Raw genomic sequence first — 17,852 nt, forward strand, 5'->3', positions numbered from 1 at the left:
CTCACAAGACTTTGAAGTACGTCTGTGGGAATTTGTGCCCACTCAGTAGAAACAGCGATCATACACTAGTGCCAGAAGTATTTGGACACTTGACCATGAGCTTGTCGGACGTCCCAGATCAAAACAAACTTTTAAAATGATTAAAACAGAGTGACCTTTATGTGATCTTTTCAGCTATAAAACTCTTTTTCTATGAAGGCTTTTCACATGACTTTGAAGTATGTCTATGGGGATTTGTGCCCATTCTGTAGAAACAGCAATCATACACTGTAGCCAAAAGTATTTGGACACCTGAATATGAGCAAGTCGGACATCTCAGTTCAAAAACAGATTATATTAAAATAGACTGACCTCTGTGTGATCTTTCCAGCTATAAACAGCCACTTGCCTGACAAGGCTTCTTACAAGACTTTGAAGTACGTCTGTGGGGATTTGTGCCCACTCAGTAGAAACAGCAATCATACACTAGGGCCAGAAGTATTTGGACACCTGAACAAGAGCTTGTCGGACATCCCAGTTCAAAACAAATCGACTGAAATTCTATGTGATCTTTTTAGCTATGAAACAGGCGCTCTTCTAAGAAAGCTTCTTACAAGATTTTGGAGTATGTATGTGAGGATTTGTGCCCATTCCATTAAAACAGCAATTATAAAACGGATAGTTCCGGTCCTAAAATCTGATTGGCTGAGCCGCGTTCGAAGCCGTTGTAAAATCCCCGATAAACGCACACCTATGACCACCTCACATCATTCCATATTAATACTCGAGACCGTGCATTACTGTTATGATTTTAGCACGGGGAAAGAAGTTATAGGCACTCCGCTTCGCGTCATGCCAAAAACGTCATTCCCCATGCTAAAATCACAGTAATGCACGGCCTCTCGTGGCTTATTGCTTTATCATACACTAGGGCCAGAAGTACTTGGACACCTGACCAAGCTTGTCGTACGTCCCAGTTCAAAAACAAACAGTATTAAAATAGAGTAACCTCTGTGTGATCTCCTCCAAGATGGCTTCTCACAAGACTTTGAAGTATGTCTGTGGGGATTTGTGCCCAGTCAGTCAAAGCAGCAATCATACACTAGTGCCAGAAGTATTTGGACCCCTGACCATGAGCAAGTCGGGCATCCCAGTTCAAAACACACTTTTATTATGATTGAAATAGAGTGACCTTTATGTGATCTTTTCAGCTTCTGCTCACAAGACTTTGAAGTACGTCTGTGGAAATTTGCGCCCATTCTGTAGAAGCAGCAATCATACACTGTAGCCAAAGGTATTTGGACACCTGACCAAGAGCTTGTTGGACATCCCAGTTCATAAACAAACTGTTAAAATAGAGTAACTTCTATGTTATCTTTCCAGCTATAACACAGCCACTTGTCAAACAAGGCTTCTTACAGGACTTTGAGTTTGTGCCCATTTAGTCAAACCAGCAATCATACACTGTAGCCAAAAGTATTTGGACACCTGACCATGAGCTCGTTCGGGCATCCCAGTTCAACAAACTTAAAATGATTAAAATAGACTGATCTCTGTGTGATCTTTTCAGCTATAAAACTCTTCTTCTAAGAAGGCTTCTCACATGAACTATGTCTATGGGGATTTGTGCCCATCCAGTCAAACTAGCAATTATACACTAGGGCCAAGCTTGCTGGACATTCCAGTTTAAAAACATTTTTGTTAGGGATTTTATTGGGGCAGTCGTAGCTGGACTAGTAATCTAGTAATCCAAATTTACCTATGAGGGGATTAGACAGACAGACAGACAGACAGACATATAGATAAATAAATAGACAGACAGACAGACAGACAGACAGACAGACAGACATATAGATAGACAAACAGTCAGATAGATGGACAGATAGATAGACAGACAGAAAGAAAGATAGATATAAAGATAGGTAGACAGACAGACAGATAGATAGACAGACAGATAGACAGACTCAGGTTGTCTTTGTGTAATCATGTTTTGTTTTGATTTGAAATCATTCTGTGTGACAAATATTGTACTCAGTGAACGAAGCAAATACTTTATCACACTACTGACATTTCTGAATAATTATCACTCAGTTAATCAGTAATCAGCTTTTATTGATACTGAAGGTGTTTTGTGTGATTGCTCCAGTGCAAAACTCAAAAACAAACAGAATTAATGAACGTCTAAGCTTAATAACTCCGTCTGACACGTGGAAAAGTGCATAAATTAGTCAAAACAGTAATTATACACCAGAGCCAAACAAATGATATAAGGATATTTTCATATCAACAACAGCCTCCTCAAAAGCCTTTAAAGTTAGTCTCTTTTACACCAGTAAACCCGGTGCTGACTGTAACACCATCTCATCACCGTATTAAAATATAGCCGGAACTGTAGTACAACCTAGTGAGCAGTAATCCACACAGCTGGCACTTTATTACTAATTCCCAGTTTTAAAATGTTACGTTTAATACCACATTTATACATTTAGTACCACACGATATAAAACGCTTGGCGTGAACAGAGGCGCTTGTGTGTTTCTGTTGGATGAGCGAATCCTCCTCAGCTCCAACATCGTGACCCTCCAGACATGATGTGGAAGATTGCGTGAATATTTTCGCAGTAGGATGTTCGGAGGTCGATCCCTCTGGAGCTTTGACAGATGTAGAACACACGCAGATACGGACTCGCCGATCCTGGTCGGCGAACGAGTAAATTACCCACAACCACCTAGTGCGCTGGAGAGCACAGGGAGATTCGGGTTTGACATTCATCATCCCGGACGCGTCTGAGAATCCTGAGAGTCGATGGGAACCGAACCTGAATCCTCCTGAGTGCTTGTATAAAGTCGTACATCACCCCGGTGGATGCAGCCCGGAGGCTCGTTGGCGGTTCTGGACGGTGAGAAATGCTGGACTGGACGGGACGTGAACACGTGACCACGTGTCAGACGGAGTTATTAAGCTTAGACGTTGATTAATTCTGTTTGTTTTTGAGTTTTGCACTGGAGCAATCACACAAAACACCTTCAGTATCAATAAAAGCTGAACTACTGATTAACTGAGCGATAATTATTCAGAAATGTCAGTAGTGTGATAAAGTATTTGCCTCCCTTTCAATGCTTTGTTCACTGAGTACAATATTTGTCACAGAGAATGATTTCAAATCAAGACAAAACATAATTATATCTATCTATCTATCTATCTATCTATCTATCTATCTATCTATCTATCTATCTATCTATCTATGTGTCTGTCTGTCTGTCTGTCTTTCTGCTTGTCTGTCTGTCTCTTTCTGCTTGTCTATCTGTCTATTTGTTCATTTATTTGTCTGTTTGTCTGTCTATTTTTTCAACTGTCTGTCTGTTTATCTATCTGTCTGTCTATCTGTCTGTCTGTCTTTCTCTTTGTCTATTTGTCTATCTGTCCGTTTTTTAACTCTGTCAATCTGTCTATCTATCTGTCTGTCTGTCTATATATCTATCAGTTTATTTGTCTGTCTGTCTGTCTGTCTGTCTGTCTATCTGTCTGTCTATCTAGCTATCTGTCTTTATTTGTCTGTCTTTCTATTTATTTAACTGTCTGTCTATCTTTCAGTCTGTCTGTCTATCTGTTTATCTGTCTATCTATCTGTCTGTTTGTCTGTCTTTTTGTCTGTCTTTCTGTTTATATATCTGTCTGTCTAGTTATCTATCTGTCTGTCTGTTTGTCTGTCTGTCTATCTATATATTTGTCTATCTATCAGTTTATCTGTCTATTTGTCCATTTATTTGTCTATCTATCTATCTATCTATCTATCTATCTATCTATCTATCTATCTCTCTATCATCTATCTATCTGTCTGTCTGTCTGTCTGTCTGTCTATCTGTTTATCTTTCTGTGTATCTAATCACCCTCTGCAGTTAGTTTGGATTACTAGATTACTAGTCCAGCTACAACCTCCCTAGCTTGTTGGCCGGCGCCCCCTACAGTTGCTTCCCTGAGCCCTTAACTATTGCTTTCACTGTATCAGGCACAAATTCCCACAGACGCAAACTTTAAACTCTTTTGAGAAGCTCGTCTCAGAAGAGCAGCTGAAAAGATCCCGATAAGATCACTCGTCATTCAAACATCCGACAAGCTCACGGTCAGGGTGTCCGAATACTTTTGGCCGTGCGTTGCGTCTGCAGCTGGTTAATTAAATGTGGAATGCTCTCTGGCTCTCTGGCTCGGAGTTTCTGCTGTAACTTGTTCTTGACTCTCCTCCAGCTCGGTCTCAGTGGGGACCCAGACGGTGGCGGCCATGCTGGACACCTGCCATGTTTCGCTCCCATTAAGCTGTTAGTGGAGCAGCCGGGCGGATTTACGGCCGCGTGCGTGGGGGAGGGGGGGTGATCGGCGAGTTACAGGGGCGCATTGAGGGGACGACAGCGCCGGAGATTTACGGCACTAATGAAGCGCGGACTGTGGGGGCCTCGTCTCCTCTACGGTGCTGAACGTACCCTGATGGATCAGAGGTGAGGTCACTGTCTCTGAGGTCCAACTGGGACGAACATCGACTGGATGTACTGGACTAGTAATCAAAAGGTTGCTGGTTCAAACCCTATCACTGCAAGTCTGCCACCGTCGGACCCTTGAGCAAGGCCCTTAACCCTCATTTGCTCAGAGGGCCTCGTCCTGTACCCTGATAGATCAGAGTTGAGGTCACTGTCTCTGAGGTCCAACTGGGACGAACATCTACTGGATGTACTGGACATAGCCAAGTGGTTAAGGTACTGCACTAGTAATCAGAAGCTGTAGCCCCACCATTGTCAGGTTGCTGCTGTTGGACCCTTGAGCAAGACCCCTAACCCTAATTGCTCAGACTGTATACCGTCACAGTACTGTAAGTCGCTTTGTTATAGGGCAGTTGTAGCCTAACAGATAAGGTACTGGACTAGTAATCAGAAGGTCATGGGTTTAAGTCCCACCACTGCAAGGTTGCCGCTGTTGGACTCTTGAGCAAGGCCCTTAACCCTCACTTGCTCAGACTGTATACTTTAACTGTACTGTAAGTCGCTTTGTTGTAGGACAGCTGTAGCCTAGCAGATAAGGTACTGGACTAGTAATCAGAAGGTCGCTGGTTCAAGCCCCACCAATGCCAAGTTGCTGCTGTTGGACCCTTAACCCTCACTTGCTCAGAGGGCCTTGTCCTGTGCTTCTCCCCTACAATGCTGAATGTAGCGGAGGTGAGGTCACTGTCTCTGAGGTCCAACTGAGACGAACATCTACCTAGTGATTGAGGTACTGGACTAGTAATCAGAAGGTTGCTGGTTTAAGTCCCACCTGTTGAACCCTTGAGCAAGGCCCTTAACCCTTGATTGCTCAGACTGTATACTGTCACAGAACTGTAAGTCGCTTTGGTTTAGGACAGCTGTAGCCTAGTGGTTAAGGTACTGGACTAGTAATCAGAAGGTCACTGGTTCAAGCCCAACCACTGCCAGGATTCTGCTGATGGACCCTTGAGCAAGGCCCTTAACCCTCAGACTATATACTGTAACTGTAATGTAAGTCGCTTTGGATAAAAGGGTCTCCTAAATGCAGTAAATATAAAAGTAAAGGCTGTAATCAGGACCAGGTGAATGGGTAACGGGTGACTCTATCGTGACTGGATATAAAAAGATCATCAGTGACAGGCTCAGTGAGTTACAGTCATGAGTGGGTCAGGGTTCAACACTTTGTACAAATTTAAAAACGTTTCTCAACAAACACTTGCAAGGAATTGAAGGGTTTCACCATCTAGGGCCCGTTTCACCACCGGCAGTCCAGCAATCTAGCGTCCTTATTTTTCAGAATCATCCCTGCTTGTATTAACAAGCCAATATCAAGCCACGTTCTGCACGCAGTACAACAGCGTAGCTTTATATCAAGACAGTGCAGGCGCTAGACTGGCCAGCCTGCGATCCAACCTGTCTTTTGTTTGAAAACGTGTGTTGAACTATGACACATAATAGATAACGACAGAGATGCTGAAGTGTGTTAGACGCCTGATCAGCCGATAGCACTGCTGGGGATTCGGTCCCAGTAGTAGCAGGCTGGAGTAATTTTCTGCTATTATTATTATTATTATTATTATTATTATTATTGTTATTATTATTATCATTATTATTATTATTATTATTATTATTAATTTATTAATTATTATTATTATTATATTTTATTATTATTATTATTATTATTTATTAATTATCATTAAATAGTGTTAATATTGTTACTATTAAACATTCATGTTATTTATTATTATTATTATTATTATTATTATTATTATTATTATTATTATTATTATCATTATTATTATTATTATTATTATTATTAATTTATTAATTATTATTAAATAGTGTTAATATTGTTACTATTAAACATTCATGTTATTTATTATTATTACTATTATTATTAATAATACATATTATTAGTTTCACTATTATTATTATTAATATATTTTATTATTTTTATTGTTGTTGAATATTATTTATAATAATAATAATAATAATAATTGTTATTATATTTATTATTATATTATATTACATTATTGAATAGTGTTAATATTGTTATTATTATTAAACATTCTTATTATTTATAATTATTGTTATTACTAGTATTATTATTATTAATAAATATTATTAAATATTATTAGAATCACTATTATTATTATTAATATATTTTATTATTTTTATTATTGTTATTGAATATTATTATTAATAATAATAATAATAATTATTATTATTATTATTATAATTATTAATATTATCATTATCATTATTATTTGATATTGTTTTTATTATTATTATTATAACATATTATAGTATAATTAGTATCACTACTATTTTCAATAATATCTTTTAGTATCTATTAATATTATTATTAAACAAAATGTATTATTTTTATTATTGTTTAATAATATTATTATCGAATATTATTATTTATTATTATTGTCATTATTGTTTTTAAATGAAATGATTAGTTTCAGTCTAGTTTTGGTTCATTTTAAAAGTGCATGTGCAGTTATACCATTATACTGTCCAACCAGCTAATGGTCAGGTGTCCAAATACTTTTGGCATATCAAGCCCGAATGCAGGGAAAGTTCACTTTCACAACTACGACATTTTATGTTCTCGGTTTCAAAACGGTTGCAGCATGTTTTTACCTCTGTCCAATTTTTTAGGAACATGTTGCAGCCAGAAAGTTTCAAATGAGCTTAAACAGTATTGTTTAAAAAATTTTTAATGTTTCTGTCTTTGTACTGGTTTTAAATGCACTGCTGTCGGTTTTACATTTTTTTTAGTTTAACGTCAGTTGGTTCTGGGAGTGGCATTGTGTTTAAAGGTATTTTTTCCCTTAAAAGTGGAACTGCATATATTTTAGTCTCATGTAAAATAATGAGGTTGTTTTTAACACTTATACACTGAAAATAACACAAATATAATATAAACACACTGAAATACAATTAAAAACAGTTAAATACAATAAAAATACAATAAAAGCTGCACTTTAGCTTTACTTCTTTATTGTTTCCTTATGGTTCGTAATCGTGGAGATGCTTGATCTTGGAATACCGTATACTGTTCAGTACCAGCGCATTCACATGAGAAGTGACAAAATCACTTTTTAACGATAAGCGTTTTAGACTCGAAAAACAAGCTCGAGCTGTATCACAAGTTTAAAAGTGAAACAGGAGAAAAATCCAGATAAACACAGATACATGTGGAGCTTTCAGACTGGATCTGACGCTTATGCCTCACAAATGCAGATTCGTCTCATATTCACACTTTGACGATTTACTGCACCAATCAAGCCGAGCGCTGAACAAAGCGGCTGGTTATTGTTCATTTGAAATTAAATAAATAATTTTTCTAAAAAGAAACTTGTAAAAATTTTGAATTTAGGGGACGTTGAGTTTCAAGGTACCGCTATATTGGAGTTAATCAGTTTAGCAGTATTGTAATAATTGATCATCCTGACATATTAAATACAGTTTATTAGTGAGAGTACCTGGAGAACGTGTGGGTTCAGTCGTTCAGATGTAGATTTTTGTGTCTGTATGTATGATGCCGTATTTCATCTGAACACATTACTGGGTCCCAGTCTGAGCGTTCAGTGCTAGCAGTCCTGATGAAGAATCGCTGTTATACTAAAGTTTTATTTATCTGTCAGTAAATATGTGTGGAGTAACAGTTGCAGCTGTATGAACTCTCTCCCCGCTGCCATCTGGGAAGAATAATGGGTTTGGGTGGGAATGGTGACGGCACCGTGGGTGTCGTTATTAAAATATAAGGTCTGTGTACTGATGGGTAACAGATCAGTGTAATAAAGTACTAATGTTAATGTGTGTAATGATTTACATCCCAGTTTATTGGGTATATATTATTATTATTATTATCATTATTTATCCCATTTTCATATTTGTACCACTGCTTTATCCTGCTCAGGGTCACAACGGGTCCGGCTCCCCCAAAACCACTGGGTGCAATGAAGCAACACACCTGGACAATCCATTGTGGGGCCTCAGCCACCCCTGCAACCACCACTACCAGACATAGCCAATCATGTCTGTATGTAGACGCCTGATCAGCCAATAGCACTGCTGGGGATTCGAACCCTGGATCCCAGTAGTAGCGGGCTAGAGTAATTTTCTGATGTGCCACCCAAGCGATATTATTATTATTATTATTATTATTACTATTATTATTATTATTATTATTATTATTATTAAATAGTGTTAATAGTGTTATTATTAACTATCCTTATTTCTATCATTTCTATCATTATCATTATTTATTGTTATTACTATTAATAATATATATTATTAAATATTATAAGTATTTCAAATTTTAAATTAAATTATTAGTTTTAGCTCATTTTAAAAGTTCACATGCAGTAATACCCTTTGTTTTCTAAATGAGACGTCCAACAAGCTCATGGTCAGGTGTCCCAATACTTTTGGCCATATAGTGTATGTGACTTTGTAACTTTTCATTTGACTGCTAATGTAATTATTAATGTTTGAATAGTAAAACTGATTCTTAATGATCATGTTTAATTATTAAATCTGTTCATGATTCAGGTGGCTTGTGGGGAAATGAACCTGATTGACACTGGAATGAAAAGCCTGTGAGACAGGAAGTGAAGTTACGGTGGGGTCAGAAAAACTTTTGAGCTTTTAAAATGTGCTTACAGGCCCGAAAATCTGCTGATTCCACGAGACTCTCACAACTATTTTAGTTAAACTGATTTCTTATGCAGGACGGTTTGAAACGCGTGACGTTAAAGGTTTATTCAGGCGTGGAGTCACGTCCACCAGTCTGCACGGAGTATTCGTTCCATCTCTGCTCCAGGTACCCCTGTGAATTTCGGGAACATTAATATGCACACACACACACACACACATCGCAGACACACACATACACACACACACACACACACACACACATCACAGACACACCCCTTACTGGAATAAAACCATTTCACACAGGGTTCGGTGGCTAATCAGTATTTATGAGTCTCGCCCATTATTCATCATCCAGTATCGATGATGAGGGAGACGTTCTTCACAGCAGCACAGAAATAGCAGACATTATTCTCTGTTAGTGGACGTCTAGACAGTTCAGCCTCTGAAATATAAATGTTGGAGATGCAGATGGTGTTTTGTGACTGATGAGAGGCGGATAAATGATTTTCTTTGTGTGACTCACGAGTGTGTAAACATCAGAACATCCAGACGTCCTGATGTTTTGGGAAAAAGTCTGAGATACATCGAATGGCTAAAAGCACATCAGCACTTTTCCTATTTAAAATAATTACAGTATAATTATAAAACACATTATATACCCTCAACTTTTTAACAGTCTGGGGAAGGGCGTTTCCTCTGTCAGCAGGAAATCCATAAATACATGGTTTGATAATCCTGCTTTCAGAAAATCTTCACTGGGCTGCACAACCTTACTGAACACCTTTAGGATGAACTGGAATGCTCACTGGAATTGTGAGCAAAGTTTGTTGGACAAACAGCCTCGCCCCCTTGCCACACTCCCATGGCGTTCACCCCCCCTGCCCGCTCACACACTACACACACAGTGGGAGGAACAAACGCTTTACAGAGCTGTACCCCACCACAGGGTGATTAAATCCCCCCCCGAGACCCCACCGTGTTTACTGCTGTGGCTCCCCACACTCAGATCTCTAATCCACAGATTTAGGAACAGAGGGGAGTGGGGGTGGACGGCAGCTGAGATAACCAGCGCTACACCTCACACAGCGCTGCCCGTCCCTCTCTTTCATCCTCCTGCCCTCTAAACCTCCTCCACGGGTCCGGGGACGCTGGGATTGAGACGCAGCCGGCCTCGCCCGAGTCTTCAGTACGGCTCCTTCAGTGTAGAGTTTCTCACACCCAGAGACACAAAGAAGGAAAAACAAATACTCAAACGCTTCTGTTTCTGGGGTTCAGTGTTGGAGGAGAAGGTCGAGCTCAGAAATGATGGTCCGATTCATCCCAAAGGTGTTAAAAAAACCCCAAAAATCTGTGATTTCTTAAACTTTGTGAACCTTCATTCACTGACCAACTTCATTGTACTGTACTATAAGTAGTCAAACAAATGGCCAAAAAAATTGGGACAGAGGTGTGTTTACCCCTGTGCTCCATCACTGTTCCTATTAATTAGACTTTTTAATGCTTTGGGAACTGTAGACGGTAATTAAAGTGGTATGTTTGTCCATTCTTTAGTAAAACAAAACTACAGCAGCTCAACAGTCCGCCATCACTACATCTGATTCTTCCATAAATGTGTCACAAAGTTTTAATTCGAGACAAATCTAGACTGCAGCAGCAATGAGGAACCCCTTTAGCCGGCCCTCCCCCAGACACAGCCAATCATGCCTGATAGCAGAGCTCAGAATCAAACTCGAGAGCTCAATATGTCGGCACTGGTGGGTCAGCGGGTTTTACCACTGTGCCACCCGAGCGCCAAACTTTTTGAATATTATTTTAGTCAAGCTAAAATGTTATGACTTATGTGACCACAGCACATGTTTTTTTTTTGTCTTACGGTCCATCTGGGATGAGCTCAGGCCCAGAGAACCAGTGTACCTGTATAGAATTGATGTACAGCTTTCTCTGTGTAGTAGAGTTTCAGGTTGCATTTCTTGGTGCAGCGGCGGACTGTGTTAAGCGAGAATGGTTTTTCAAAATACTCATCATGTTTAAAGGGCTGCAAAGTTGAAAGCATTTAATTCCTTTATATGATTGATTTTTTACACCTGTTAGAAACTGTTGTGGCTGAAACACAAGAATTAAAAATTAGAAGGGACGTCCATACTTGTCTATCTATTAAACCTTTAAACATTTATTAAATATTGATACTTCTGTATGAATGTTTAATGAAGAAAGATGATCCAGAGAGGAGTCTCTAATTAATCAGTCACTTGGGGCCCCCTGAAGGATCAGAAGCGACCTTGACAGGACCGTGGTGATTTCCTGCCAGTACAGATCACACGAACACAAACCAGAGTCACTGAACCAGTGAATCAATGGTCATTTGTAGCGGTGCAGGAATCCATGGGACGATCGATGCTGGAATCGCTCCGTTATTCCCTCTGGACTTTCACACCGAGACAGCGTGCACGTTTATTTTCATTACGTTTGATGTTTTATGGACATGCTGGTCTTCATCTCGCACCACGTCACAATGAATCTCTGAAGGTAAACAGGTTAGTTTGAACATGTTTGCTGTGGAAGCACATTTTCAAATCTGGTTTAATATCGTTCATATTACACCTCAGACCTCTACCTGTTATTTTAAATAGATGGGTGGTGGTAGCTCAGCGGTTAAAGTACAGGACTAGTAACTAAAAGGTCACTGGTTCAAGCCCCCTATCTGCCAGGTTGCCAATGTTGGGCCCTTGAGGAAGGCCTTTAACCCTCAATTGCTTGCAATATATACAGTCTTAATTAGAGTTGCTTTTGATAAAAGTGTCTGCTGAATGCTGCTGATGGCAGTGTCGCTTGACTTTAGCTAAACGTGGCATTGTGCATGTTCATCTTAGGATTGTGTGCTTGGCCATACAAACTCACTTCACTCACTTTATTAAACACTTATCCAATTAGGGTTGCGTGGGGGTACTGGAGCCTGTCCCAGCTTTTCAATGGGCGCAAGGCACACAGGAACACCCTGGACGGGGCACCAGTCCTTCGCAGGGCAGACACACATACACACACACATACACCCATTCACCTATAGGGCAGTTCAGTGTCTCCAATTAACTTGATTGCATGTTTTTGGACTGTCGGAGGAAACCGGAGCTCCCAGAGGAAACCCACGCAGACACGGGGAGAACATGCAAACTCCACACAGAAAGGACTCGGACTGCCCCGCCTGGGGAGCCACACAAACCATGTGTGGCCATACAAACTGAATCTATTATTAATTGATTAATTGTAGTGAAGATTACATCACAATAAATTCATAAAGAGGGCTTTGTGATGTTTTATGGAGGCACTTTATCTCAATCTTGCCAGTCGGCTTCATGACTTGCAGAGGAAACTTTACACTAGTGTGTAGTTGAAATATTAATATGCGTAATGTCCAAAGTTTTGTAAACATCAGACCTCTACCTGTTATTTTAAATAGATGCGCAACCTCCAGCCAATCATGTCCGATAACAGAGCTGGGAATCAAACTCAAGAGCTCGATATCTCAGCACTGGCGGGTCAGCGTATTTCACCACTGTGCCACCTTTTTGTAGTGATAAATTTCCTCACATCACAATGATTCTGTAACGATGGCTTTGTTCTCCAGCTTGTTTGGAAGCTGGGGTCAGAGCACAGGGTCAGTTATTGTATTGCGCCCCTGGAGCAGACAGGGTTAAGGGCCTTGCTCAAGGGCCCAACAGGGGCTGCATAGCAGAGCCTGGATTTGAACCAACAATCTTTCGATTAATGGCCCAAAACTCCATCCACTAGGCTTCCACTGTCCCGTGTATAGCCGAACCGTGTTCTTTACAACACTCCAGATGACACTTGGCATTATGCGAGGTGTTCCTGGGCTCACGTGCTTGTTCATGGAAAGCCATTAAGCTTCTGACACTCGCTTCTCGAGCTGACGTTCCTCCGTGATGCCGTTCAGAACAATCACAATAAATCCACAAATGTTTCTTGGCTGAGAAGTTCTTCTGTGCAAGCGATTTTATTCTGAAACCCGTTTAACGAGTCTCTGGCCGCTCGGCTAAGATAGAACATTTTACACTAATGTGTATTTGATGGTGGGCTTACCGGGGCCTGCTGTGTGCCCCGTGTTACACTTGTGGAATGTGGTTGCTTTATTTACTGCACCACTTACTGAACAACTATAAAGTGTGAGCTTAATGACCTGCCTCTTATACCGTGTAGGGAAAAACTCGTTCCTTATAGCTGTAATTTTTACATATTTATTATGACTCTCAGTTCCATTCGATTAAAAACAACACTAAAATATTGGACATTTGCTTCACTGGTGTGAAAACTATGAGCTTTTCCCATCGTGCTTTAGTGGAGACATTAATTTTAACGGGATGTATGTATTGTGTATGATTACTACTGTCCAACAATATCAAATGTTAATGTCCAATCACATTCCATAATGTGATTTAATGGATTAAACTGGGCGCCCGAGTGGCGCAGCAGTAAAGTACACTAGTCTGCATCAGGGCCACATTTTGTATATGATTTTTACTTCGACCCAGGCAAAACAAACGATGCATCAAAACAAAACACAAAACAGATAAACTTAATTAATAAAAACGGTGCCAATCTGGTCCCACTGTGGTTTACAAGATATAACGTAAAGCCTCCACAAGGGGGCGTTCATGTACAAGTTCATTTCGTGTTTATGTGCCTGTAAAATTTAGTTTATTTTTATAATTTTTTTGGCTCGTGACCCTTGGATGGTGGTTTGAAAAACCCTGGTCTACATGGACAGACATAATCGGTCAAATCAACCCAGTTTTAGCCCTGTTAGTGCGCTCTCAGTGCAGGTCCCAAGCCTGGATAGAAATAGGAGGTCGTGTCAGAAAGGGAATCCGGCGTATATGCCTGGTTTGTGCACCAGATCTGCTGTGGCGACGTTTAGAAATGGGAGCAAAAAGCCTGTAAAAATAAGCTGTAAAAATAATCTCACATATACACCGACCAGGCATAACATTATGAGCACTGACAGGTGAAGTGAATAACACTGATGATGTTTTACCGCACCGCTTAAAAACAAAGCACTGAACAAAGCAACAGTCGCACACACGTCGAGTTTAATGTTATAAATTTCTCGATGAAGGGCGTTGAGTTATAAATATTTCGGGTTTAGGGGACGTTGACTGTATTGTTATTCTACTGCTCTTGAATCCGGAGTTTATGGGATCAATTCCAGCTCTGTGAAGCTCCTGACAGACAACGTTTGTTGGTGCTGGCTCATAAAGGTGCTTATTTGTGTGTATTTCTGGACATTGTGTATCTCCAGGACTATTGTTTTGCTCGCTCTTCCTTAACCTCGACCTCGTTGAATCAGTGGGAACGGTGTGTTTACATGAATCCAAACTTCTGGAACTGACACCTCATCCTCTTCAGCCTATAATGATTATGTAGGTAGGTGTGTTTGTGTATTGTGCGTGTTTGATGTATCGGGGGATAATTATTGTGGAGGAGTGTGGCCAAAAGCCTGTCCGACCACGTGTGTGTGTGTGTATGTGTGTGTGTGGGTTGGTATGTACATGTTTATAAGGAAAACTATGTGTTAACATTGTGAGCGTCAGCACTATTTGTGTTTGTTTCTTGCTGTTTCTTCCTTTTGCAGATGTTTGTGGTCGGGGACGAGAAGCTGAGCTCATGCAGGCTGACGTAGTGCCGATAGTATTTCCCTCGTTTGCTCTTGTAAGCTACCACAAGCCCCAGTAATGCTGGCGCGCTTATCTGAGGGAATGTCCTCATGGATAAAATGACACATCCCATCTACATAAAAGCTCCAGATTCCAACATTAAAGCATCTGCAGAGTCTTTGAACTTCAACCTGCCTTTGATTAGGACGTAATTCGATTGCTGACCCTCACCTGCCTTCGGATTGGTTCTGTTCTTAACACGGGGGTGATCTGTTGTGAGGCATTATGAAAATACATGATATGTTATGTGGCAAAAGTATTTGGACACCCGATTATAAGCTTTTTCATAAGCCATCCATTTCAGAACCTTCTGCATAAACATGTAGTTTCAGTGTGTGTCTGTTGGAATTTGTGCCTGTTGAGTGAAAAGAACATTTATGAGGTCAGGACCTGATGTGGGACGAGTCGGCCTGGCTGGCACTCGGTGTTCTAATTCATCCCAGAGGTGTTCATTAGGGTTGAGTTCCTACACACCCTGTTTGTGCACATAGTTAAAGTAAATAATTGTTTTTATATCTACATATTATGGAAGCTGTAGCCTAGTAGCAAAAATACTGGATTAGTAATCAGAAGGTTGCCAGTTCAAGCCCCACCACTGCCACTGTTGCACCCTTGAGCGAGGCCCCTGACCCTGAGTTGCTTAGATTGTATACTGTCACAACTGTGTCTGTGGGAATTTGTGGGAATTTGGTCAGGAACTCATGTGGGACGAGTCGGCCTGGCTGGCACTCAGTGTTCTAATTCATCCCAAAGGTGTTCAGTGGGGTTGAGTTCCTCCACACGTAGTGTGCATGTAGTTAAAAGTAAATAATTGTTTTTCTATCTACGTATTAGGGAAGCTGTAGCCTAGTGGTCAAGATACTGGATTAGTAATCAGAAGGTTGCCAGTTCAAGCCTTGAGCAAGGCCCTTAACCCTCAATTGCTTAGATTGTATACTGTCACAACTGTGTCTGTGGGAATTTGTGCCTGTTGAGTGAAAAGAGCATTTATGAGATCAGGACCTGATGTGGGACGAGTCGGCCTGGCTGGCACTCGGTGTTCTAATTCATCCCAAAGGTGTTCAGTGGGGTTGAGTTCCTCCACACTTACATAGTTAAAGTAAATAATTGTTTTTATATCTCCTCATTCAACACCTTTGGGAACTGGAACTACAATTGATGACTGTGTAAATGTTCTCATTATTTTGAGAAACGCTTCACAGAAGAGGGAACCTGTTATGGCCACAAATTAGAGGTATCTTTTTTAATAGACATGGTTTTGGAATTGGCTGCCCAACAACCTCATGGTCATGTCCACATACGTTTAGCCCTATAGCGTAACTGTAATTAAAAGACCTAAATCCGGGTTGCCAGACATTCAGATTCAGATGCCAGTTCAAGCCCCACCACTGCCACTGTTGCACCCTTGATCAAGGCCCTTGACCCTCAATTGCTTAGATTGTACACTGTCACAACTATGTCTGTGGAGAATTTGGTCAGGAACTGATGTGGGATGAGTGGGCCTGGCTGGCACTCAGTGTTCTAATTCATCCCAAAGGTGTTCAGTGGGGTTGAGTTCCTCCACACCCTCTATTTGTGCACGTAGGTAAAAGTAAATAATTGTTTTTATATCTTCAAATTTAATTTTATACCTCTGTTTGTTGTGAATCTGGCCAAAACAAACTAAACTTTATAACCAGAAAGGGTGTCTACATATTTTTGACCATACAGTATATGGTAACATCTCAGAAGTCCAGAAGTCCACTCCACGATTCCTGTGTACAATCCGCTATCTCTCACACCTACTCATTACATTTTATCCAAAGTGGCTTACAATTATGACTGTATTGAGGTTTAAGGGCCTTGCTCAGGGGCCCAACAGCGGAAAACTTGGTGAGGGATGCTTCAACAGCAACCTTCTGACCTTGCACTGAGCTACCACTGCACCTTAATTGTATTCAAAGCATCTTACAACTGTGACTGATACACTGCAATCAATTGAGACTTTAACCACCGAGCTACCACTGACCCGTCTGCAGCTCCTGACAAACATCAAGATTTGATGATTCCAGATGCTCATCCAAGTTGTTACTGCTGGACACCTGGCCATGAGCTTGTTGGACAACACGTTTCAAAAACAAACTGTATTAAAATAGTGACCACTGTGTGATCTATTCAGCTATAACAGCAGCCACTCTTCTGAGTAGGCTTCTTACAAGACTTTGAAGTATATCTGTGGGAATTTGTTGCCTCCGTTGATGTTCCGGTTCATTCCAGAGCTGTTCTGTGGGGCTGAGGTCAGGGCTCTGTGCAGGACAGAGGAGTTTCTTTAAACTTCACAAACTTCACACACAGGGGTGCAGTCATGCTGGAACAGGAAAGGACCTTCCTTAAACTGTTGCTGCAAAGTTGGAAGCACATCATGTCCTTGATATAGTTGGTTTATTACACCTGTTAGCAACTGTTGTGGCTAAAACACATAAATTCAGACATTAGAAGGGGCGTCCCAATACTCTTGTCCATATAGTGTCTGTTCTGTGTGGTATTGATTTATAAAAATGTTTAGGGTTGTTAAGTTATAGCCAAGTGGTTAAGATACTGGATTAGTAATCAGAAGGTTGCCAGTTTAAGCTCCACAACTGCCAGGTTGCCACTGTTGGACCCTTGAGCAAAGCCCTGAACCCTCAATTGCTCAAACTGTATACTGTCACAGTACTGTAAGTTGATGTAAATCCTAGACTGACCAGAATGAAGATCAGATTGTATGATGAATGAAGATGCCATCCTTCGCCACCACAGTTTTAAACAATGGCGTGAAGTGTAAAGGATTGGTATCAGTGGTATAAGTGGTATATTCACTGCTTCATCAGAAGATGTTCTATCCTGGACAAGGGCAAAAGCTCAAAGCAGAAGGACGTGCTCGGGCAGAGCCGGGTCAATTTTGCTTGGAAGGCGTCCAATCGGACGGTATCTTACCAGAATCATG

This window comes from Trichomycterus rosablanca, chromosome 16 (assembly GCF_030014385.1).
Source record: "Trichomycterus rosablanca isolate fTriRos1 chromosome 16, fTriRos1.hap1, whole genome shotgun sequence".
NCBI classification, from domain to species: Eukaryota; Metazoa; Chordata; class Actinopteri; order Siluriformes; family Trichomycteridae; genus Trichomycterus; species Trichomycterus rosablanca.